Below are 25186 nucleotides of genomic sequence, written 5' to 3' on the forward strand. Positions count from 1 at the left end.
CATTTCCAATGATGCTCAATGGAGTACTTTGTAATATAGATACATAAGTACTTGTTTAAATATGTTGGGACATGTTTGCATTTCCACCAGCAATGGATGAGTATTCACCTCACTCTACATCATCTCCAGCATAAGTTATCATTAGTGTTTTTGATCTTAGCCATTCTTACAGGTATAAGATGGTATCTCAGAGTTGTTTTTGTTTGCATTTCCCTGATAGCTAAGGAAGTTGAACATTTCCTTAAGTATCTTTTGGCCATTTGAAATTCTTATGCAACCTACCTAAGGAACCAGCAATACTATTCTTGGGAACATACCCAGAAGATGCTCAATCATTCTATAAAAACATTTGTTCAACTATGTTCATGGTAACACTATTTGTAATAGCCACACCCTGGAAACAACCTAGATGCCCCTCAACTGAAGAATGGATAAAGAAAGTGTGGCACATTTTCACATTAGAGTACTACTCAGAAAAAAAATGACATCTTGAATTTTGCATGAAAATTGATGGAATTAGAAAACACTACCCTGAGTGAGGTAATCCAGACCCAAAAGGATGAATATGGTATGTACTCACTCATAAGTGAATACTAGCTATAAACAAAGGATATTGAGCCTATAGTTCATGATTCTAGAGAAGCTAAGTAATAAGGTGAACACAAAGAGTAACATATAAGGACCCACCTGGGGGTTGGAAGCATACAGGGTTGTTTGACATGTTTGGGAGCATGGGAGCAGGGGAGGCAGTAGAGGGAGGGAGGGAGGAGGAGGGGAGAAGGCAATGGTTGAGGAGAGCTTGGGGGAATGGGATGGTCGAGATTGAGGGAGGATAGATATGAGAGCAGGGAAAGAGATATCTTGATTGGGGAAGCCATTGTGGGGTTGGCAGAAAGCCTGGCTCTGGAGAGGTTGCCAGGAGTCCACAGGGATGGCTCCAGCTAGGACCCCAGGCAATAGTGGAGAGTGTTCCTGAACTGGCATTGCCCTGTATTCAGATTGATGATTATCTTAAATATCACCATAGAACCTTTGTCTAGCAACAGATGGAAAAAGAGGCAGAGTCCCTGTTGTAATAGGAGCGGTGGGACTGCATCCCCAGTACCCCGGCCGCCTGGCTAGCTTATGCTCCGAAATAACAACACACAAACTGTATTCATTTAAACACTGCTTGGCCCATTTCTATCTAGCCTCTTCTAGGCTAATTCTTGCACCTGGACTAGCCCATTTCTAATTATCTGTGTAGCCCACGAGGTGGCTTACCAGGGAGAGTCTAGCCTACATCCATCCTGGGTCGGAGCTTCATCGCATATGCCTCAGAGAGCAGAGCTATCCCCGCATCCTCCCAGGAGAGGGGAGCATGGCGTCTCTGCTCCAGAGAGCAGAACTGTCGAGTCTGAGCTCACTTCCTCTTCCTCCAAGCATTCTGTTCTGTTTACTCCTCCCACCTATGTTTTAACCTATGAGGGCCAAGCAGTTTATTTATTACTCAAACAATGACCTTCTTCCATTAGTCCCACATCAGAGCACTGGAATGTGCTCCCAAGGTCCAGTTGAAGAGTGGAAGGAATGAAAATATGAGCAAAGAGGTCAAGACCATGATGGGTTCATCCACTGAAGCAGTTTGCCTGAGCTAATGGGAGCTCACCAACTCCAACCGGACTGAGAAGGAACAAGCATAGGACAAAGCTAGTGCTTCTGAATGGGGTTGACAGTAGCATGACTGGGGAAGACTGAGGGGCCACTAGCAGTGGCACTGGGAGTTGTCTCTGCTGCATGTACTGGCTTTTGGGGATCCTATTCTCTTTAGATGTATACCTTGCTCAGCCTGGATGTAGTGGGGAGGGCCTTGTACCTTCCATATGGCAGGGTGCCTTGCCTTCTCTTAGGATTGGAGGAGTGGGGTAGAATGGTGTGTGGATGGAATGGGAGGAGGGGAGGGACTTGGAATTTGGATTGATAATTTTTTAAAAAATATATAATAAAAAAAAGAAATTATATTGAACCCTTCCTGGAGGTAGTTATGACAGGCAGAACTCAAGTTGCTCCAAAAGGGTGTGTTGAAAAGGGTCCTGTCTTAGGGCTTAGACTGCAGGATTTTATTTTATCATCCAGTTGCATTATGATATTATAAATCTGCTTATAACTACAAATAAAAAAATAAATATGTTGAGACACAAACACATCTTCCCTTTCTCTGTGTGTTTCTGATGGTATGAAACAAAATATTGACCATACTGAACATAGCAAAGTGTATAGTTGAGTAGACTTTAGTATATGCATGTTGCACTAAGACCCCCTACAACTTTTTCACCTAAAATATCTAAACACTTCATTATCGTGAACATTGCACCGTATATTTTCTTCTAGTAGTTTAATATATGTAAGTGATGTAAAGTCAGAGTCCAGCTCCATTCTTTTGCATGTGTGTATTCAGTTTTTTTTAACACCATTTATTCCAAATGCTGCATCATTTAGTATACTCGTATATATTTAATGATAACAGGTCAAAAATATTTTCACATGAGATTCTGAAGGCAGTAAGAGTATTTCAAAATCATCAGAAAACAACTGTCACCCTGCTAAGAAGAGAAAGTGGCTTGAGACATCCCTCAGGAATGCCAGCCAGGAGAGGATAGATTATGTGACGTATATTTCATAGTGCTTTGGGGACATCCAGTAATTGCTTCATAATTTTGTTTGCAGTGTGGGTGGTATAGCAGCAAAGCCAAGGTTCTCCTGGGAAGTCCAGAAGCTATGTCAGTCCACTAGTCATGCATAAAAATAAGAACATAGATGAATATTTATTAGAATTAAGCCACTCTTCTGAGTTTCTTCGCAGGAATTAGTTAGTACTATCTTCAAAATAGTCCTGTAAGCATATTCCATATGATCTACTGTGGAGGGGGCTGAAACTCAGAGGTAAGAATGATTTCTTTGTAGTTAAAGATACTACAAAGTTCTCCCCTCCTCCTGCCTATCAATGCACGGGACAGGTGGGAGAGCTGACCCTGGGGGTTATAAGAGCAAGAGAACTGTTCCTGGCCCCCAGCTGCAATACTCAGGAAAGCAGGCCCTGCACCTTAGCAGAGCAGTGCAATAGAGCCAGCCATGTTAGTGCAGGTGTGAATGAACCAAGCCTGAGGATGTGAACATGGTAGAGCTCATTTCTCTTCTGTCTTGTGGTGGGAACAGAAGCTCTCCCCCTGCCCATCAGTACCTGGGGAAGGTAGAACAGGCCTTGTGGTCATAAGAGTAGGAGAGCTATCCCTGATCCCCACCAGCCGTGACACTTAGTACAACAGGTCTTGTACCCCACCAGGTCAGCACAAGAGATCCTACCCTGTTAGCAGAGGTATACGAGCCACCCTCAAAATGATGACCATGAGATAGCTTTCACTATTTCCCATCTGGTTGGCCAACCTACAACTGCCCAGACCCAGACCCAGGGTTATGACTTCCCCTGCCCCAACATCCACCCCATCTATGGTCTGCTGAAACATATGATGGGACCTGACCTGCAGACCCAAAGCTGCAGGATCTTCACAACATCAGGCCCAGAGGGATGTCTAGGAAAAGTTCTTGTGGGGGCCCATCATAGAACATGTAGTGGAAACTAAGGACATCAAACCAGACCAATGACTCCACACCATAAACACTTGCAAGTAGAGATGGATAGACCAAGCAATATACACCATGACTTGCTGGGTTGTACTGCAGCTTCTGTAACAAGATTTTTAATTTCTACCCCCTTTTAATTATTTTTCCTCATTTTATTTTCTTTATTTTTTATCTTGAATCCTTGAATTTTGTTTTATCCAGGGGGGATGTGCAAGAGTGGTGGTTCTATATGAAGGGATGGAGAATGAATGGGATCAAGATACATGATGTGAAAAAAACACAAAGAATAAATAAATTTTATTGTTAATGAAAGGGAAACTACAGAATGCAGGAACTGAACTCAAATAAGGTGCATCTGGACCCAAAACCTTTGCTCCTAATTATTATCCTAAATATTTTGAATTTTATATCATTGTATTATAATGAAAGAATTTTAATTGGGTTCCATGTATTATTTCTATTACAGAGGAATGCAGGCATCTACACTCTTGCTTTGGACTATCTAGTTACTTTGTGCATTAGTTGCACAGTTCATGAACATAAAATGAAGAGTGTTAAATTTTAGTTAAAAACACATTTTAGTTTAGGTGCTAACAATAAAATATAAATAGAAAAATGCAGAGTCAGCCCTCTTGGGGTTTCTTATAATATTTTAATTTGATTGACAAGATTGACAACTTTCCCTTTATTGACTTCTCAGATGTCAATTAATACATGACATTAGAGTTATTTATACTATTTTTATTTTATTTTTTTGTTCATTTTATGTACCAACCACAGTCTCCCCTTCCTCCTGTCCTTCTACTCCTTCCCCACATTCCCTCACCCTCACCTGCATCCACTGCTCAGAAAGAATAAGGTCAGCCGTCTCTGTGAATTTTCCCATCATGATCTTGACACACACCCCCCCCCCCGCTTGCTCATATAATCCTTCCTCTCTTTCTTTGACTATACTCCCAGAGTTCAGTCTGGTGCTTGACTGTGAATCTCTGTGTGTGTTTCCATCAGTTAATGGATGAAGGTTCTATGATTACAGTTAGGATATTGACCAATCGAATTAGAGGAGAAGGCCACTTCAGGCAACCCCTCTAACTATTGCTAGCATCTTAGCTGGAGTCATCCTTATGAATTCCTGAGAATTTTGCCTAGCACCAGGTTTCTCCCTAACCCCATAATGATTCCCTTTATCAAGATATCTTTTGTTGCTCTCTTACTCATCCCTCCCCCAACTTGACAATCTGTTCCCCTCCCTTCTACCACCCTACCACCCCCATTTAACTAGGAGATCTCATCTATTTCCTATTTCCAGGACTATCCATGCATCCCTCTTAGGGTCCTCCTTGTTACCTAGCTTCTCTGGGGTTGTAGATTATAGGCTGGTTATGTTTTGCATTACATCTGATATCCACTTATAAGTGAATACTTACCATGTTTGTCTTCCTGGGTCTGGGTTACGTCACTCAGGATGTTTTTTTTTTCTATTTCCATCCATTTGTCTGCAAATTTCATGATGTTTTTTTTTTCAGCTGAGTAATACTCCATTGTGTAAATGTACCACATTTTCTTTAGCCATTCTTCCGTTGAGGGGCATTTAGGTTGTTTCCAGGTTCTGACTATTACGAATATTGCTGTATGAACATAATTGAACAAATGTCTTTGTGGTACAATTTTGTACCCTTTGGATATATACCCAAGAGTGGTATTGCTGGATCTTGAGGTAGATTGATCCCCAGTTTTTGAGGTAGATTAATTCCCAGTTTTCTGAGAAACCACCATACTGATTTCCAAATTGGTTGTACAAGTTTGCACTCCCACCAGCAATGAAAGAATGTTCCCCTTACTCCACATCCTCTACAGTAGACCCTAAGAAAGACACACATGAAGGACCCTAGAAAGGAAAAGAGTAAAGATCTTCTGGGTAAACTGGATCCATATCTATTGCCATACACAAAACTCAAGTTCTAGTGGATCAAAGAACTCAACATAAATTTAGTTACACTGAACCTGATAGAAAAGAAAATGGGAAGTAGCTGTCAACACATTGGCACAGATCACTTCCTAAGTATAACACCAGTATAACACCAGACATTGAGAAGAAAGCAACAATCAGTAAATGGGACTTCCTGAAACTGAAAAGCTTCTCTAAGGCAAAGGGCACTGCCTATAAGACAAATGACAGCCTACAGAATGGGAAAAGATCTTCACTAACCACACATCTGGCAGAAGGCTGATCCCCAAAATTTATAAAGAACTCTAGAACTAGATATCAAAATACCAAATAATACAATTAAAAAATGGGGTACAGATCTAAACAGAAAATTCTCAACAGAGGAATCTCAATTGGTTGAAAGACATTTAAGGAATTGCTCAACATCCTTAGTCTTCAGGAAAATGCAAATCAAAATGACCCTGAATTATTTCTATTTTTAAGAAATGATTTTACCGTCCTTTTCTGAGTCACCGCCAAGATGGCCGAAGTGGAGCAGAAGAAGAAGCGGACCTTCCGCAAGTTCACCTACAGCGGCGTGGACCTGGACCAGCTGCTGGACATGTCCTATGAGCAGCTGATGCAGCTCTACAGCGCCAGGCAGAGGCAACGCCTCAACCGCGGCCTGCGGCGGAAGCAACACTAGCTGCTCAAGCGCCTGAGAAAGGCCAAGAAGGAAGGAGGCGCTGCCCATGGAGAAGCCCGAGGTGGTGATGACCCACCTGCGGGACATGATCATCCTGCCCGAGATGGTGGGGAGCATGGTGGGCGTGTACAATGGCAAGACCTTCAACCAGGTGGAGATCAAGCCGGAGATGATCGGCCACTAACTACCTGGGCGAGTTCTCCATCACCTACAAGCCTGTGAAGCACGGCCGGCCTGGCATCGGTGCCACCCACTCCTCACGCTTCATCCCCCTCAAGTAGCTGTGGCCAATAAAGACTCATGTTCAGTCAAAAAAAAAAAAAGAAAGAAAAAAGAAATGATTTTACCATTTTTTGAGAATTTCATAGAATATATCTATTATGTACAAAATCTCTCTCTCTCTTTCTCTCCTCCCTTTCTCCCCCTTCTCTCTCCTTCTTCTTTTTCTCCCCCCATTGAAGTCAATTTTTATTGTATTGTCTAACTACTCTTGGGCATGGGAACTGCCATGGAGTAGGTGTGTGTGTGTGTGTGTGTGTGTGTGTGTGTGTGTGTGTAATATGCCAAATGTTATACCATTAAATAAAATTGATTCACCCTCTCCCAAAAGCTATCAAATGTCTATAGTTTTCAGCTAGAGGTGGGACTTCTTGCCCACTTCCTTTCTTCCATGCTGGGATTTTTGTCTGGTTTGAGCTTCTTCAGGTCTTTTGCATGCCGTTACAATCACTGAATATTCATGTGTGAAACATTGTTTTCATAGTTATCTACCACCTATAGCTCTTACAATCTTTCTGATTTTTTTTGACAATGATCCCTGAGCATTCAGTATGTGATACAGACATTCACTTACGGATGAATACCCTAATGTCTTTCATTCTCTAAATGTTGGCCAGTTATAGGTTGCTATATTAACTGTCATCTACTAAAAGAAGAAGCTTCTCTAATTAGGCTTGAATAATGCACTGATCTATCAGTATAGCAGTAAATCATTAGGCCACTTTATGGCTATGCCCATTTAGCAGAATTGTATTAGTAGGTTCTCCTTTAGGGAATATCTAGCCACATGTCTTGGCCTTGCTGACAGTGCTATATATAGACTCATGAAATGAGCATTAAGTACAATCTGAAAGTATCCTATGATGCTCATGCCAGTAATTCAGCAGTAAGCATATCTTGCTAGGGAAGTTATTATTGCAGCTCCCAAAATTCATAGTGGATGACATAGATCAGTACTTTTCTTCCCCAATAGTGTGCATAGCATCTCTTAGCTCTGGGAAAGATAGTCCATATAGGGTGAAGCGTGCAGTTGAATACTAGATATATTTCTTCATGTTATCTAGGACTCCACAATATGGTGACTTCAGCCAATTCCTGTCAAGTTCAGAAGGGTACCCTAGGGCAATGACAATAGACTATAATGTTTGGGGCTAGAGGATCCCACTGGCCAACAAATCAAAAAGAGGTAACTCATTCCTTGTATTAGGAGATTTATTTAGTACTATATGGTGTCTACTTGTGGTATTGTCCTCCCATTATAGAGTAACACAATTTAAACTATTTTACATTTTAGGAAGTGTCTACAGTAGTAGGTTTTCATATGACTTTTTGAAAAGATATTTAGAGTTGGTTATTCCTCCCCATATTCCCTCATCTACCCTGCCCTTCCACTCCCTACCCATTTAATCCTTCTAGATCTATTTTTCCCCTTTATAGCACTATATTTTGTCTTCCATTCCTTGAAATATTCTCCTCTTCTTTCTTCACACATTACTGTTTTTACCTTTATGGGCAGACTAGATTAAACACATCTATTTGCAGGCTAAATGCTAACATCCATATTTGAGAAAAACAAACAACAACATGATTTTGCATTTCTGCGCCTGGGCTACCTCAATTAGGAAGATGTTTTCATCTCCATCCATTTATCTGAAAAATTCATAATTTAATTTTTCTTAATAGTTGAATAATGTTCCATTATGTAAATGGACCACATTTTCATTACCCATTCATCAGCTGATGGACATCTAAGCTCTTTCCATTTCTTGGCTATTGTGATTAGAACAGCAATGAAAATGAATGAGCAAATATCTCTATTCCTTTGGGAATATATATATATATATATATATATATATATATATATATGAGCTGGATAGCTGGATTGTATGGTAGATCTATTTTGAGCTTTTTTGGACTTCAGCACACTGGTTTCCAAAGTGACTTACCAAGTTGCACTCCTACCACCAGTGAACAAATATTCTCCTTTTCCTGCACCCTTGCCAGCATTTTCTGTCATTTTTTCTTGTCCATTCTGACTGTAATGTTATGAATTCTCTAAATGGTTTTAATTTTCATTTTTTCTACTGACTAATGTGTCTGTTTTTAATGTCAGTACCATGCTGATTTTTGTTACTATAGTTCTGTAATATAACTTAAAGTCAGTGTGTAGACTCTGGTCTAGGTCCTCAATTCTATTCCACTGAATAATGTATCTGTTTTTAATGCCACTATCATGCTGGGTTTCTTACTATAGCTCTGTAATATAACTGAAAATCAGTAACAATTATATTTTCAGCAGTCCTTTTATTGTCTAGAATAATTTTGGCTGCCCTTGTTATTTATGCTTTTACAGGAAGCCTAAGCTTATGCTTCCAGTTTATGTGAAGAATTTTTTGGAGTTTTCTTCGGTGTTCAGTTGAATCTATAGACTGCTTTGGATGGACACTTTCTCAGTATTAATACTGCCAACCCAAGGCATGGGAAGGTTTTCCATCTTCACCTATCTTCTTAAAGTTTGTTCTTCAGTGTCTGAAAGTTTTCATTATAAGTCTTTTACATCTGCGGTTGCATTCTTACTCCAAGGTATTCTATATTTGAGGAGATTATGTATGAATGATCTTGTTTGTATCCCTGATTTCTTTCTTGGTATATTTGCCTTGCATATAGAAGGGTTACCAATCTTTGTCTGTTAATTTTGCATGCTGTGACTTTTCAAATTTTGGAACTTGACTTACAGGTTTCCAGTCATGGGTACTAGGAATAAAATTCAGATTCAATGGAAGATCAGTAAAGACCCTTAAGCAAGAATATTTTTTTTTAGTTCTCAAATAATTGGCATCATTTAAAAGATTTTTAAAATTAATTTATTTCTTCAACCATTTTTATTTTAAGGAAATAAATCTAAGTGTTACTTTGAAAAGCATATTTTCTGTTGTTTTTTATTATTCACAATCTATAACTTTCCTCTTAATATAAGCCTTTAATATTTTCTTAGAATTTTAAACTTTGTTTTTTCTTTTCCTTTCCTTTTTCCTCTTTCTTTCTTTCTTTCTTTCTTTCTTTCTTTCTTTCTTCTTGTAGGATTACGAACAAGTATCCCAGATCTTCTCTTGGACAAATAGTGGAAAAGGGCCTAAGATAAACCTCACAGACTGTCTTCCCTGTACCTCAGTAATTGGTACAAAAGAAAAATCTCATTGTATTTGGTTCTTCTCCAAGGTGATGACCCATGGACCTTCCATTAGTTCCTACAATTAGATCTCCACAGCCTCCCAGATACATCTCCTTTCTGACATTAACAAATTAATTTGTTACTCAAATATGCACATTGGATCAATCTTTTCAATAAATTTTTATTTCCTCCTTCAAGCTAACCATGGTTCACTTTCATTTCTCACAATTAAGGAATACTAACTGGAATATGACCCAAACTTATGAGTTAGTCATCTTTGTACTGTTCATAATGGTGAAAAATTAGTGATATAAATGTTTTGCAGCATGAGCCGGGTTTAGATAAGCAAAGACTTAATTAAACAAGGAAGCGCTGAAGTGGGAAGTGTGGATTTAAATGAATCAACTTGCAATATGTTTACAACGTGTTGGTAAACAGGAGAAGTTACAAAACACAGTGTGTAATATGGCCTTTCATGCGTTATTGCTATTAGCATGCCAATGGAAGCCATTCCCAAGCAGTGGGCGGTACAGGTCATTCTGTCTCATTGTGGTTTCTACCACCCCTTAAACAAGCACTCATTTCTTAAGAGAGAAAAAATATTGTTTTAAAATTTATGTTCCTATGAGAAAACAGTAATAATTTTTTCAGAGGAATTTTTAAATCACATTTCTTAGAAATAAAATGTAAATCTCAAATATTCTGTTACTGAGAGTTCCAGTAAGGAAATACATACTTTTGTGGGAATAAATTCCTGTTTTATGTCCTCTGTGAGTGGAGTGGTCAGCCAAATTGAAATGATGGAAACTGAGAGAAAAGGACCAATGGTTTAAGGGAGGGAGCAAACTGCTACTGGGTTTTCTTACAAATTAGTTGATGGTCATTTACTCTTTAAAGAGAGCTAGAGATTTATGGTGAGAAAAACCATTGAGCTGAAACCAAGAGAAATGATTGCTCACCTTGGTGCTGTCACTAACCAGCTGGTTATTATTAGGCAAATCAATTAACTTTGAATTTACCTCTATGAAATACCTGACTCAAATAAAGGACAAGAGAGGGCTACCTTAGCTCACCGTTCCTGAGAGTTCAGCTCATGCCAGCAGACCAAGAGGCAGAGAGAGGGAATGCTGGTCCAGCTGGCTCCTCGTTTATGGCCTTATTTCATCCCAGGCTCATGAATCATGTGATGATGCCATCTACATTTAGGTGAGTCTTCCCCATCTCAGTGAAATCTTTTGCTTGAATCCCCTAGGTGGTTCTCATTCCAGTCAGGCTGAAAATTCAGGTAACCATCACCACCGTCCAATCCAAAACAAAGGACAGAAATAGCAGTAGTTTACCAGACTCTGGAAAGTCTGATTAATAAAAGAAAATAAAAACTAATTTCCCTGTCGAACCTATTGCATTTTCTACCTAGCTTTTTCCTGATTATATCACCGAACCACCAGTGGTTGATTCAGGCATCAGTGTATTTCCCAAGTAGAACCAATGAGACTAAGACCGAGGACTGTTTTAAGATGAGTAGAAGCCTTGAAGACAAGATTCATGCCTTTTAAATTTATAAAATGAGAGTTGGAGTCATCTTTGCACAGGATCAAAAGGGCTTGCTGGATATTCTGCTAATGGAGAATGAAGTAGATCAACGATGAGAAATACAAAACCCTAACATCCTTTGACATGAATCCCAGTGATTTCTGAAGTCATTAAAATAATCAGCCAATCAGCTTCCTCTGTACAGTTTCATTCGGTGTGTTAGCTTAGGCTATCCCACTAGTGACTAAAACAGCCCTTGCTTATCTGATTTCCTTGTAGGCTTATAAACCTCTGGATCAAATAAAATTGTGTAATATTGTTTTACAAACCACGGCTATAAAAGCAAACCGACCTGCATAGAAAGTCACTGTTTCATCCTTATTCTCTCTCACACACACAAATCTTAGATGATATGTATTATTTTCTGCATTTTTGGAATATGAATTTGAAGTTTAATGACATGGGTCTTCCCAAGATAAGTCAATGGATTTGCATTAGCTTCGGTGAGAGTGGATTGGATGTGATGGGACATTTGGGGATCATTGGTTTTTCATGAGACTTGTTTCTGAGGCTGAGATTTAGTTTTCATGTCTGAATTTTCCTTTGCGCTGTGATCCAACATTTATAAGATTTATAAGGCATTTAGTTTTGATGTGTTTAATGATGAATTATTTAAAAGCAAGTGTGTGTGTGTGTGTGTGTATGTGTGTGTGTGTGTGTGTGTGTGTGTGAGAGAGAGAGAGAGAGAGAGAGAGAGAGAGAGAGAGAGAGAAGCCCCCATTACCTATTTTATTTCTCTTTACCAATAATGGATGGTTATCCAGAACTATGACATTATAGGGAATGAACTAGATTTCTCATCTTCTTTCTCAGTTATGTGTGATCATACAGCTAAGATCTAACCAATGTAATGTGGAAAGGAGATACCACTTAGCAACTTTCTTAAATACCCAGCCCTTTTCACTCTTTGCTTTTTATATCTTCATCAATTTCTCCATGCCCACACTTTGAACTTGGATATGATATTTGGAGTTCCAGCTGCCATCTTGGATCATGATGGAGGCACAGTTTTCTGCCAGAAGGTTGGGTCCCTGAAGATTTTATGGAATAGAAATGCCATGTCAGTTTTGGATGACCTTCCTTCCCATTGTTCATGTACCATTAAGATAAACTTTATTATAAAAACTTAAAAATAAAAACCATCACACACCAACATCAATCACACCAAAGTCTTCACATCTCAGTGAACTTGTGTATAACTGGGATAGCCATTTTGATGCTGTGATGAATAAAAATGGATTTTAAACTTTCATTATTGATTTTATGCTTTTACACTTACCTACCAACAAAAATGAAAAAAATAGTAATATTTAACTTATAGAGCAGGACTTACTTCACTCTATTTTTTATTATGACTAACACAGCTCCAATTTCTAGGTTACAGCAAGAAATAGTTTACTGTCACATTAGAAATATCATTTCAAAGGCAGACATCTCTGAGATCAAATTTCTTCCACCTTAACCATTGTAGATGTGATTTTCAATGTTAATATTTTAGACCTTCAGGTTTTAAGATGCAAAAAGAAGTTAATTGGATAAGGGTCATGGCAATTATTGGATGTAATGTGTCTCTGAGTCTGGTGTTTACCACATAGTCAACAGAGGCTATTCTGGATGCTGAGACTCACTCTCATAACTTTGCAACACACATGCTTAAGCAGTCATGTCTCTTTGACAAGCTCTAAAAATATATGATGTGGGGATTCCAATTTAGTTTAATAAATATGTTTAGAAAGATAAGAAAAATGCTTCTCATGAGCTATTTTTCCTTCTTCTAAGTAAAGACTTGTACATGTTGGCAAATGGTTCAGTAGGTGACGCCATTGTAGGGAAAGCCTGACAGCCTGAGTTCATTTTCAGAAACCTACGTAAAGATAGAAGACAGCTGTCTGAATAAAATTTTCCTCTGATCTCTCTATGCATTCCATAATATGTGTGCCCATATACATATCATACACACTCTCTCACACGCAACAGATCAATATTTTAAAATTTGTAAAATAGTAAGTTAAAATGGTAAAGCACAATTATTTCTAATATGAAGAGAGAAAAGACAGGAGGAGATGTATAAGGGAGGGAAAGGGGTGGGAGAGAAAGTAGGGGGAGGACAGGAAGAGAGGAGGGAGGATAACAGAAGGAGGTGCTATGATGGCCACAATTCCCATAATTGGGAATTCAAAACCACTTCTTGTACACATTGATATACATCTGGAGAGGGCAGGTCATTAGCATCCCCTTTCCCCTCCATCTTCCACCATCCATTTAGGCTCTCACACTACATGAGATAATGACATGGGAAAGCAAAGACATCCTTTAGCCACTAAAGTTTGTGTCCTATCCCCATAGTATTCCTATCAAAAGTAGAGGATCACTCTTTCAACACTGTCGAAAAACTCCGAATACTAAAGAAGCAGAATGGCAGAACTTTGTGTGCCAGAGCAAGGAGGTAAGAAGCTTAGAAGGACTTTGTGTGCCAGAGCAAGGAGGTAAGAAGCTTAGATATTAGTGCAAATGTTACAGAGAACTGAAGGGTTGCTAGTTTGAATACAATTCTGTCTCACAAAAATGAAAGGTACGAGAACATTAGGTATGAAAGGATGTGCTGGCCATAGTGGCACAGACCTGTGATTCCACCACTGAAACTACAGAGTTGGGAGGATTGGCAGTTCAAATCCATTCTCAGCTGCACAATGAGTTTGAAAGCAGCCTGGTATATGAAGCCCCATTTAAAAAACACAAAACAACAATAAAAAGAATAAAATTATGACATAAGAGAATCTGAAATTTAAGTAGGACATTAGATTATGATCTAAAATAATGGCCATAGACACTGAGAAACGATTTGGAGGTCAGATGGAGAAGATAAAAATATTTCTAGGGAGAACAAGAAGCAGAGAATTATGGTAGCTCTGATTGGAACAATTGAGCTGATCCTAAGAGATTGTCGGAAGCAGAACTAGGAAAAGGATGTTGCTGCAGAGGAAGTGACGAGCACCTGGGCACCAGAAATGGGGCCCACTCCCTCTACGAGAAGAGGCATTTTCATTTGGGGATAGGCCCAAAATTACTCCGAACCTGGAATCTGAAGTTGCTGCATAGAAAAGGGATGGATATAATTCTCGGGGTCTCATTTCATGTGGGTAATTGGTAAACTAAAACTCAGTCAAGCAAGAAAGACTTGGTGGTTAGATGACCAAGAACTAAGCCAGGTGGTGACATCTTTTGTCATCTACTTCTTAGTATGTATCACAAAAGCATTTCAAAGTCTACAGGACATTCCTTAGCAGTGCTAAAAATTCAATAAGGGCAATTCCCAGTAGGGAACAGGGTATGAAAGAATTTGCTTGACAGTAAATGAAGGGAATTTGGAAACCACTAAAGGATTGCAAACAGGGTTATGTCTTTCTTTTTTTATTATTATTTATTTATTTATTAAAGATTTTTTTCCTCCTCCCCTCCACCACCTCCTATTTCTCTTCCCCTCCCCCGATCAAGTCCCCTCCCTAGTCAGCCCAAAGAGCAATCAGGGTTCCCTGCCCTGTGGGAAGTCCAAGGACCACCCACCTCCATCCAGGTCTAGTAAGGTGAGCATCCAAACTGCCTAGGCTCCCACAAAGCCAGTACGTGCAGTAGGATCAAAAACCCATTGCCATTGCTCTTTAGTTCTCAGTAGTCCTCATTGTCCGCTATGTTCAGCGAGTCCGGTTTTATCCCATGAATTTTCAGACCTGAGCCAGCTGGCCTTGGTGAGTTCCCGATAGAACATCAAATACCTTCAGGGAATAGGAAAAGAAGGTATCTGCCTGCAGGACAAGAAGGTCCAGAGAACACCCTTCATGACCTAAATAATTCGGTGGATGCCCTTGGACTCCTAAGAAGAAAAAATAAATAAATAAAATGTTAATAAAGGTAGGAAGAGGACATTACACCTGGCAGTGTACACGAGATTTGACGGAAATAAAACAAACAAACAAAAAACAAAAGAACACACACACACACAAAACCAAACCAAACAACAAACAAATCAATTGTCTTCTATTTACTACCAACTACCCTGAACACCCTAGTGAAGGCTGTCAGGCTAGTGAAATTCAGCAGCTGATAGCATTTCTGTAGGAAATGGATCAAAGACTAAACTCTTGGAAGATTTCATACTTAGAAATGTTTGTAAAACCCACTTGCTTTATGAATGGGAGCAGAGCCCAGAGAAGTCAAACGACATTTTCAGACTCTTAAGGCTGGTTTATCAGAGGAGTAAGTGCTGGAGCCAGGTCATCTTGAAATGCCCTTTTCTCTTTTACTTTATGGAAAACATGCTGGCGTTACTGCACTGACCCAGAGGAATAGCTCATGCTCTCATTGAGGGTCACACTCCCAGGGAGAAAATGGGTTGATTCTATTGCACAGAGATTTATTCCTTTTGTTGATTTGCAGAGAAATATGAATCATTCAACTTACTTACTTTAAAATTAATAAGAAGAGACACACAATTTCTAAAAACATATAGACAAGAACCTTTTTGGGTCTCCAAAAGAGTAGAGAGACTAAAATGGAAGATTTGAAATCAGAAAAAAATCTGATATTTACAAGGACTTAATAAGGAACAGGGGAAAAAGAAGATGAAGGGAGAGGAAGAAGGGGGGATGGATAAGAGAAAAGGGAAGTGAGATAGAAAAGCCAGAATAGAAATCATTACTCCATGGGAGAAGAGAAAGAAACATCCACAGACAAAAGAAAACTGCCCCCAAATCAGAAGGAGGGTGTGTGGTATGAGGAGAACATCCAGAAACTTGTAGTGATTCTGTTGCTTTATCAAACCATTCAGAAGGGGAAGCAGACTCAGAGAAGATAATGTCGAGGGCACACTCACCTCGGGGCAACCTTCTCTATGTGTTAAAAACTTTCTCCAGTTCTCTTAGGAAAGAATGCATGTTAGTTTCTGGAAAATAAGATTAATTCCTCTTCAAATAAATCAGCAAGATTTTATAAATCAAGGAGAAAGGACATCGATCTTTGCAAATGTGCTTTACATTATTTGTAAATCTCCCATCCTATAATGTGCCACTAAACTGTATTCTTAGAACACATTGTGAAATACATGGATGGATGGACGGATAGATGGATGGATGAATAGACAAATGAACAGTTTCAAACTTGATAATTGATCATTCAGGATTCCATTCTGAATCTAGTTTCTAGAGAGATAACAGATAAATAAAATTGAAAAGTGGAGGGAACTAACAAAACTGTAGATTTGAAGTTCCTGGTGCTTGAATCTTAGTCTTGTAACAACAAGTTTAGAAATTTACAGAATAAGCATTCTTCCAAGATGATTCTTATGCACATTAAAGTTCATAATAATCCTTTAATTCCTCCAAGTTGCCCAGTCACAAGAAACATCTGAACTCTATATGAAGCACGAAATCCAGGATTCCAGGTCATAGCAAGACAATGGAATATTTAGGGGGGGGGAACAATTATGGGCTAGCTCTTTTTTTCATAGTTCAGGAGGGTTTTTCTGGATGTTTAAATTACCCCAGTCTCTTTAGAAAGGTCTGAATAGGAAGTCAACAACAAATTACAGAGGTAGATATTTCCTTATTTATTACTCCTCAGTTGTTTGTCTTTTTCAAATGACTCTGCAAGAACCCTTAATGCCATTATAGTCACAATTAACGGATAGTTTTCTCTCTGCAAGGCATGGGGTTATCATTGTTTGCCCACACAGCACCACAAGAAATTGTCACGCTCTGAAGGAAGATATCAACCCTCCACCACGCCCTGAGTCTTTAAGAGGTTAAGAATTGGTTCAGTGTACCTATGAAGAATGAAAGAATTCCAGTTAAGATTTAGTCAGAAGCACTTGCCAATAACATCTTTCTACCCTCTTTTGTCCACCACTGTTTTGTGTTTACCCCAGCCTTCTTGTTGCTCTGGTTGTCTGTGGTGTCTACAGGAACCATCTGCCTGCTCAGGGATGATTTTTCCCTTGGCTTCTTGGACGATTAGGAAAATCCTGTTGGCTAAATCTGCTTTGTGATGAATTAGGTATCATGATCATGAAAGTTTGGGGTATGCTGTAGGATCATGGGTTAGACTTGCAGCTGAGGACAGGCCCACTGTTAACGAATCTGTCAAATGAAGATATTGGGGAATACTTGACCAGGCTGCTATGAGAATGAAACAAATGGCACCAAGAATCTGGCATGTGTCTGGAACGACTGTCACAAGAAATGACCCCAATGCGTACACAACTGCTTGAACTGGGTTTCTCTGTGAGCATCAGAGTGCTCTGCAGACAAGAGCAATAGGACTGGACTCATAGAGCGCCTCCCAAGAGCGTGTCAAGGGCAGGAAAGCTCATAGCCGCTCTACCATCCATCTGTACCTCTGTGGAGCATAGGGCTTCAAGTAGCAGACAGCAGAGACCAAATGTCTGCAGAGTGAAAGACGTCTTTGAGAGAAGGTACCAAGTCCAGCCACACCCACTCTTTTATATGCCCCTTTATAATTCTGGAAGTCTGTAGTAATAGGGATGGCGGGGCTGCATCCCCAGCACCCGGCCACCCCTATGGCTAGCTTTACCCAAAATAATTACACGGACAATGTATTCTTTTAAACACTGCTTGGCCCATTCTCTTCTAGCCTAATTCTCACATATTAATTTAGCCCATTTCTAATCATCTGTGTGTAGCACCCCAAGGTGCGCTTACCGGGAAGATTCTAGCCTATGTCCATCCTGGGTCGGAGCTTCATCCCGGGAGCGGGGCATGGCGTCTCTCTCAGGCGTCTGTTCTGTTTACTCCTCCCACCTATCCTCTAACCAATAAAATGGGCCAAGGCAGTTCCTTTATTAGCCAATGACCTCCTCCATCAGAAGTCTTACCCCAACAGTTTGAAGCTCAGACTTTGGAGTAGACTGGATTAAGCTTTATCATTGCTGTTTGCTCTATTATCTCGGGCAAGGTCCTCATTCTTGCAATGGCTCAGTTTCTGCATCAATAAAATGGAGGTGATACTATAAGAACATCATAGAGTGGTTGTGTGCATCTAGTGGAGAACTGTGTGCCAGGTGCTCACAACAGTGTGTTGTGCTTCTAATAAGCCTTTGTTGTCCTTGTTGTTATCTTCTCCTTATTTTACAGGCAAGAAAGCTAAGAATCTTGGGATGTTCAAATGCTTTAGTTGTTGCCATGAAACAAATGAGTCAGGAGAACTGTCTTGGCCACTGAACCATATCTTTGAATATGTGTCCATATTTTATAAATTCTCATTGTGTCTTGGAGAAGGGTAGTCAAGCCAGAAGGGAACCTTAGGTGCCTTAACCCTGAGAAGCTTATATACTCTTCTCTCTCATTGTTGTCTTCTCTACTCCATCACCCTACCAACATCCACACACACAGGTCCTCATACACACACAAATGTGCACACACTCATCACAGGTCCTCATACACACAAATTCAAGCACACTCCCACACATGCACACATACACAGTGCACACACACACATATACACTCATACACTCACTCACAGGTCCTCATACACACACAAGTGCACACACACACACTCATACACTCACTCACAGGTCCTCATACACACACAAGTGCACACACACACTCATACACTCACACACAAGCACATGCATACACAGTACAAACCAACACATATACATTCACACACTCACTCACAGGTCCTCATACATACACAAATGCACACACACTCATCACAGGTCCACATACACACAAATTTACACACACTTACACATTCTAACACACACGCACATGCATACCCAGTATACACACACACACACCACTGAAGTTGATCTTCTCACGCTCCATCAGAGACAGGATGCCCCACTACCATTGAGGAACTGACCTGTGGTAAGCACCCATAGTCTCAACACAGCTTTATTAAAAATTAAGTCGCAAATTATAACACTCACTGGGGAAGACTTGCTTTCCTCCCAATTATAGTTAATAGAAGAAAATTAATGTAGCAATTACTGTGTGTGCTCTTACCGCCCCTTGTAATATGTGCCGGGCCAGGGCTCCCATTCTGATCGCAGGAGAACCAGAGCCTGGAGCTTAATAAAGTTTTGCTATTCCTGTGTTTAAACTCCTGGGCCATAACTTACTTAAGAAACACAAAAAAAGAGATTATTTAACATTTTAGAGGTTCCCACGAGCCATAAATCATTTTCACACATGCCATATTTGTTGAAAAGGACAGAATACATTCAATTTTACAGTATATTAAACTTCATCTAATTTGAACGTAAGAACAGACCAGCAAAATAAATGACCAATTTCTGAAGCAGAAATTACCATTTGGTTGGTGCCATTACAGAGCTGCTGGTATTTTATCATGTTCTTAACATAATATTGCTTGTCTAGCGATGCATAGTTATAATGCTATTCCAAATTAGAAGGCGGAGAAAGAGAAGTGCGCGCAGTTTTTTTTTAATAGGCGTCATTTGTCAGATGTTATTCTGAGGGCTTTGTGTTGATGATAATATGCAGATTAAAGGAGAAGTACAGAGGGGAGAGAGGGGCTGCCTCAGAGAAAAAAAAAAGGAGTCCCCAGTCCTCATCTGAACAGTGCCTTTGCTGTCCAGAAGAGAGGGGTGGCCAGGTGGCCTCAGTCCCTGGGCGCAGATAACAGTAATTAATTTGCACTGAAGACTTGCAGGCAAAAAGAGATTGTGCAGTTCAACAGGAAGAAAAATGTCACCTAGCATCCCAATGTGGGGTCTCTGCCTGCACAGTAACAATTGCAATAACCACACTGGCTGAGTGCTTTGTCATTTACAAAATGCCCTCACATCCATTATCATGTGGGGTGCGCAAAGAAACTCCCAATTAAGCCTGTGTTAGAGAGGCGAGGACAAGGCTTGCAGGGAAAAGGGACTTTGTTGGACTGGTCAAAGCGGGGGAAATAACCAGGTAGAGATACACAGTCACGTGAGTTCTCCCTTGTCCGTTAATCTAGTTATTCATTCAAGAAATAGCAACTGAAGGCCAGGAAATTGTTTGCTGGGTTTGGCACACATGCATAAAGTCTGGTGTTCAGACCCCCAACATCCATGTGAACACCAGACACCCTACATGCAATCCTAGCATTGGGAGGCTGATATGGAACCCAAGAAGCAAGGTTCTTATCTAGGCTAATCGAGGCATGAGTTCCAGGCTCAGCAAGAGACCCTGCCTCAATCCAGATGGTGGACACAGAACTATGAAAGATAATGCATGTGCGTTCATTCACGCAAACACATACACATACGTGCCTACACACCACATACATAAATACTCACAGACAAAAGAAATAGTACATGATTGCTACCAGGCACCAGGATGAACATCAGGTGCTATGATTTTTGCAGATCTTGAATCCTAACTTCCCTGAAAACCCGTGGGTGGCCAGGCAGCAGAGCTCCTGGGTTGTATGCAGGAATCCTGAAGCTCAGGAACTCAGGCTGGACTCCCTGCTATCTCTGGCATGCTGTGTGATCTGAAGCAAGCTACTTCACTTCTCTGTGCCCTCCTTCTCTCACTCTTGCAGTACCTGCAGGACAGACTTGTGAAAATGAAGTCAGTTGAGTGGTACCCATGACAGTCAGGCTCAGCAGCTCTTTCCTCCCCTATAGCCAGCCTGTAGCTGTCCTTGTCGTCTCTGAATCACGCCACTATCACCTCTCACCTGAAGATCTGTCTTGAGTCTTCATCCTTTAATTCTTCCTAGAAAAGCTCCCATAAATTCTTTAAAACTGACATGTGATTTCTCTGCCAATAGTTTCTTGTGATTGCTCTGAAGTCCCCTCCAACTCTGATCTCCCGCTCTCTAAAATGACATTGTGTTCTGAAATTTTCCACTTTTACTGCATATACAATGTGCGTTTGTATGGATGTGTCTGCACAAGTCGGAGCACCCATGTATGAACATATACAGCTAACAGTAAGCATCTTACTCCCTTGCTCCCCATCTCTCACACTGAGACAGGGTGTTTTTCTTGAACCCAGAACTCACTGATTCTTCTAGTCTAGCAAGGCATCTTGGTCCAGGAATCCTTTCTCTGCCTCCCTGGCTCCATGGCCTGAGTCTACTGGCAGGTTGCCCCAGCCATCTGAACTCTAGTCCTCACTCTTGTGTGGCAAACATTTCTCCTGGAGAGTCAGCTCCCCAGGCCCTCTTTTCTCACACTGCAATTCTCCAATACATGCCTCTCATTTCGAAGATGCCGTTCTCTCCTCCCGGAGGTTGTTATATTTCAACTTAGGGATCCTATGCTCTGGAAAGTACTCCGTGAGGTGGAGGGGCACATGGCTGGTGCATGGCCAAGCTGCGCCAAGCCAAATCAGGGCTCCCCACAAGCCTCAGATTGATGCCCTATGCTCATGGCTGTGGGACCAACCTCCCAGATCCCATAAATCACTGTGCTGCAATCTGGCTTCTGAGCTTGGGAGCCTCCTAAGCTCATAGCACGTTGTAGAGAAGCTGCCAGAATTAGGCATAAATCTGCTTCTTGATTGAATAAGCAAACACCCCACTGCTTGAAATGATTTACTAAATTACAATGTGCAGTGACAGACGTGGGCAATTCAGAGCCTGGGTGTGCTTAGCAATTGGAAAACTTTACTAAGCATGGTTTACTCTGCCTCTGTCCCTCTCTACTCTCACCTGTGAATTCTCTACATCCATTTGACCATTTATTAAACACTCATATAGTCCCCATACAGAGACAGGGTAGACACTTACATGTGAATTATTTTGTTTACATTCTATTTATACAATAACCTTAGGAAGTTGGAATCAGTCTTGTCCTATTTTTCAGATGGAGGTACTGATTATAAGAGAAATTAAGAAGCTTAGTATCTCACAGTTAATAGGTGGAAGAGCTCAAATTCACTCTTGAAATGATCTGCCAATGGCCCCAAAATCTGTCTGCTGAAGAGCAGAGCCTCTGTTGTCATAGTCTCTTCTTTGTCTAAGAACACCTGGATCATGATTAATAAAAACTCAGGGTCAGAAATTGGGGTTCAAACTGAAGATCTGAAAAGCAAAGCAATTAGCTCTTACCTCGACCTCAGTCTGAAATGGCGATCCTGCCTCCCAGAATCTCAGAATGAAAATGTCTGTTGAGAGCTGTTTCCTCCCTTTTTACAGTCCTCTCTAGGGCTAGGATTAAAGGCATGCATCACCCGATTTCTGTGGCAACTAGTGTGGCTTCTGGGGTTAAAGGTGCGTGTCATTGTGGTTACTGGCATTAAAGGTGTGTGTTACCATAACCTGGTCTATAAGGCTGACCAGTGGGACTGTTTTACTCTCAGATCTTCAGGAAGTTTTATTTATTAAAATACAATTGAAATGCCACTACATTTCCCCCTTTTGTCTAAAATAAAACAGAAGACTATAACTAATGTAAGAAAACTATATACAATAAGTACAATGACTATATATGACATATACAGGCAATAAACATCAACAATGTCTAGTCCATTTGCATTTGACAAATTCAGAGAAAATATTTCATATCTATCCTATTTTGGTGAGTCTAAAGTCTTATCCCTAATTTACTTTCTAACATAACTTGCTTTGCTCCTCCTGCACTGTCATATAAGTACTGCGTGCTAAACCGGACTCTCTGAACATGGCAGACAATGAGGGCTGATGAGAAACCAAGGACAATGGCACTGGGTTTTGATCCTACTGCATGTTCTGGCTTTGTGGGAGCCTAGCCTGTTTGGATGCTCACCTTCCTAGACCTGGATGGAGGGGGGAGGACCTTGGACTTCCCACAGGGCAGGGAACCCTGACACCTTTTTGGTCTGGGGAAGGAGGGATAGAAGAGTTGGGGGAGGGAAATGTGAGGAGGGGAGGAGGCAGAAATTTTTTCAATTAAAAAAAATAAATAAAAATAATAAAAACATAATTTGCTTTGGTAAGCTATAACTATAGATCTAATTTTCAACTGCTTCAGAGACTCAAAAAAATAATATTAACAAGGTAATCAGGAAGTACAAGCAAGTGACTTCCAAAAAATGTGAGTAACAACAGAAAGAGCTGGCTGCCTGGAGAGTCACCCCAAGTTCCTCTGCAACATAGGCCTACAAGCCTAGCATGTTCAACAAACTTTTCTGTGAAGCGGGATATTCTGTGCCCTGCTTGTCTAATTCAGATAGCATAATGCCAGCAGTCAAAGCAAGGGCATTTTCATGCCAGTGCCTTGCTTTTGCCATTAAGAGAGTAAACTCCATGTGGAGTTTCGATGCCCATTATCTTCTCTGAAGTAAATTGGTGCTGTCAGGAGCAATCATGTCTCATTGTCATAAAAAAGAAGAACCAAGGTTATTAAAACATCTCAAATGCCATATTCTGTAGACCTCTGAAGTGTTTGAAGATGACCTGCCTATCTAAATTATATCTTTGTTTGACCTTGAAAACGTACCTAATGTGACTACAAGTTTGGTTATACTAGGTGATTAACTACTAACCTATATTTCTTTATTATCCTAAATAGTTGGTAATAATAATTTTCAAGGGCTAGAAATTTGTATTACATTGTTAAATAAGCTGTATAGTTAAAATACGTTGAATAAGCTTAGAAATGTATGTACAGTATGTTTTAACGAAATTAATCTCAAATTTGTATCAATATATGAAATTTGTATACAATAAGGAAAGTAAAACATTTAAAACTAATAGTTACTTTAAAAAAAATAGACTCAATATTCTACCATTCTATCTAATCATATCTGTATCTCAGTTTTTTCTTTTCCTTTTCTTTCTTTCTTTCTTTCTTTCTTTCTTTCTTTCTTTCCTTATTTCAGTTTTTCAAGACAGGGTTTCTCAGTAGCTATGGAGCCCATCCTAGAACTTGTTCTATAGACCAGGCTGACATTGAACTCACAGAGATCCGCCTGCTTCGGCCTCCCAAGTGCTGGGATTAAAGGCATATACCACCACCTCCTGGCCTTTTTTTTTTTCAAAACAAGAACCTTAAATATAATTTCCTTTGTTTAGCTTTATTTTGGACCCAAAAACTTGTAACTAACACATTAAACAAAAACAAACATTCATAATCCATTTTTTTGGGAATGTGGGTGTAGTTTTCTAGGCTACTTTCTGTTGATTAGGGGGCACTAATAATCTTACGGGAACCCAAAGAAACTGTAGGATTATGGTCAAGTCCTTATTCAAGTCCTCTGTGTTGCTGGATCATTTCAGCCAGCAGTCTTGAAGCTGTTCTGGATATAGAATTCAGAGGAAACTGCAACATATGTACTCTAAAACACTGGATCATCTGGACCATCTGTTCCCACTGGAGATTTTTCAGGGGTCTTCCTTGATCAAATATTTTTCTTAACCAAGAATGAATCCACAGACTCTCATTTCCTGTGGAAACAAAAACAAAATCTCTTCTCCAAAATAACATATCTTTTGACTTAAATTTTGAAGTCAAGAAAATTTTAAAATATATAAATTTAATAAAATCCTTTGGATTAATTTATAATCCAAAGTCATTTAGCAGCTGTTGCTCCTTTCTCAGTAGTCAAACCATTCAAAGACAACACAATAACATAACGTATCCCGATACTCTGTCTATTTTCCATCTTTACATGGAAGTTCAGCTAGGACAGATGGGAGCTGGGAGCATTAGTTTTTTTCCCTGGAATCCCAGTGGCTACGTTTGTGTTCTGATTCCTAGAGCTGGAATTCCAATCCCAGCCATGGTCTGGGTTAGTGGCTAAAATGCCCCAGGAAAATAGCTTTTTCATAAATTTATGCCGCAAAAAGTTGGGCACCAAATGAAACAAGATTAATAAAAACTCAGAGTCAGAAATTGGGGTTCAACCTGAAAATCTTAAAGGCAAAACAGTCAGCAACTGGCTCT

At 40.1% G+C, this 25186-nt stretch overlaps 1 pseudogene; it reads left to right on the forward strand.

Moving 5' to 3' along the window:
- The first annotated feature begins 6071 nt into the window (after positions 1-6071).
- Positions 6072-6577, forward strand: LOC121457999 (annotated as a pseudogene).
- Positions 6578-25186: the final 18609 nt, after the last annotated feature.

The sequence above is a fragment of the Microtus oregoni genome, unplaced genomic scaffold (genome assembly GCF_018167655.1).
Source record: "Microtus oregoni isolate MIOR12 unplaced genomic scaffold, Mior012 000016F_ref0000370, whole genome shotgun sequence".
Taxonomy (NCBI): domain Eukaryota; kingdom Metazoa; phylum Chordata; class Mammalia; order Rodentia; family Cricetidae; genus Microtus; species Microtus oregoni.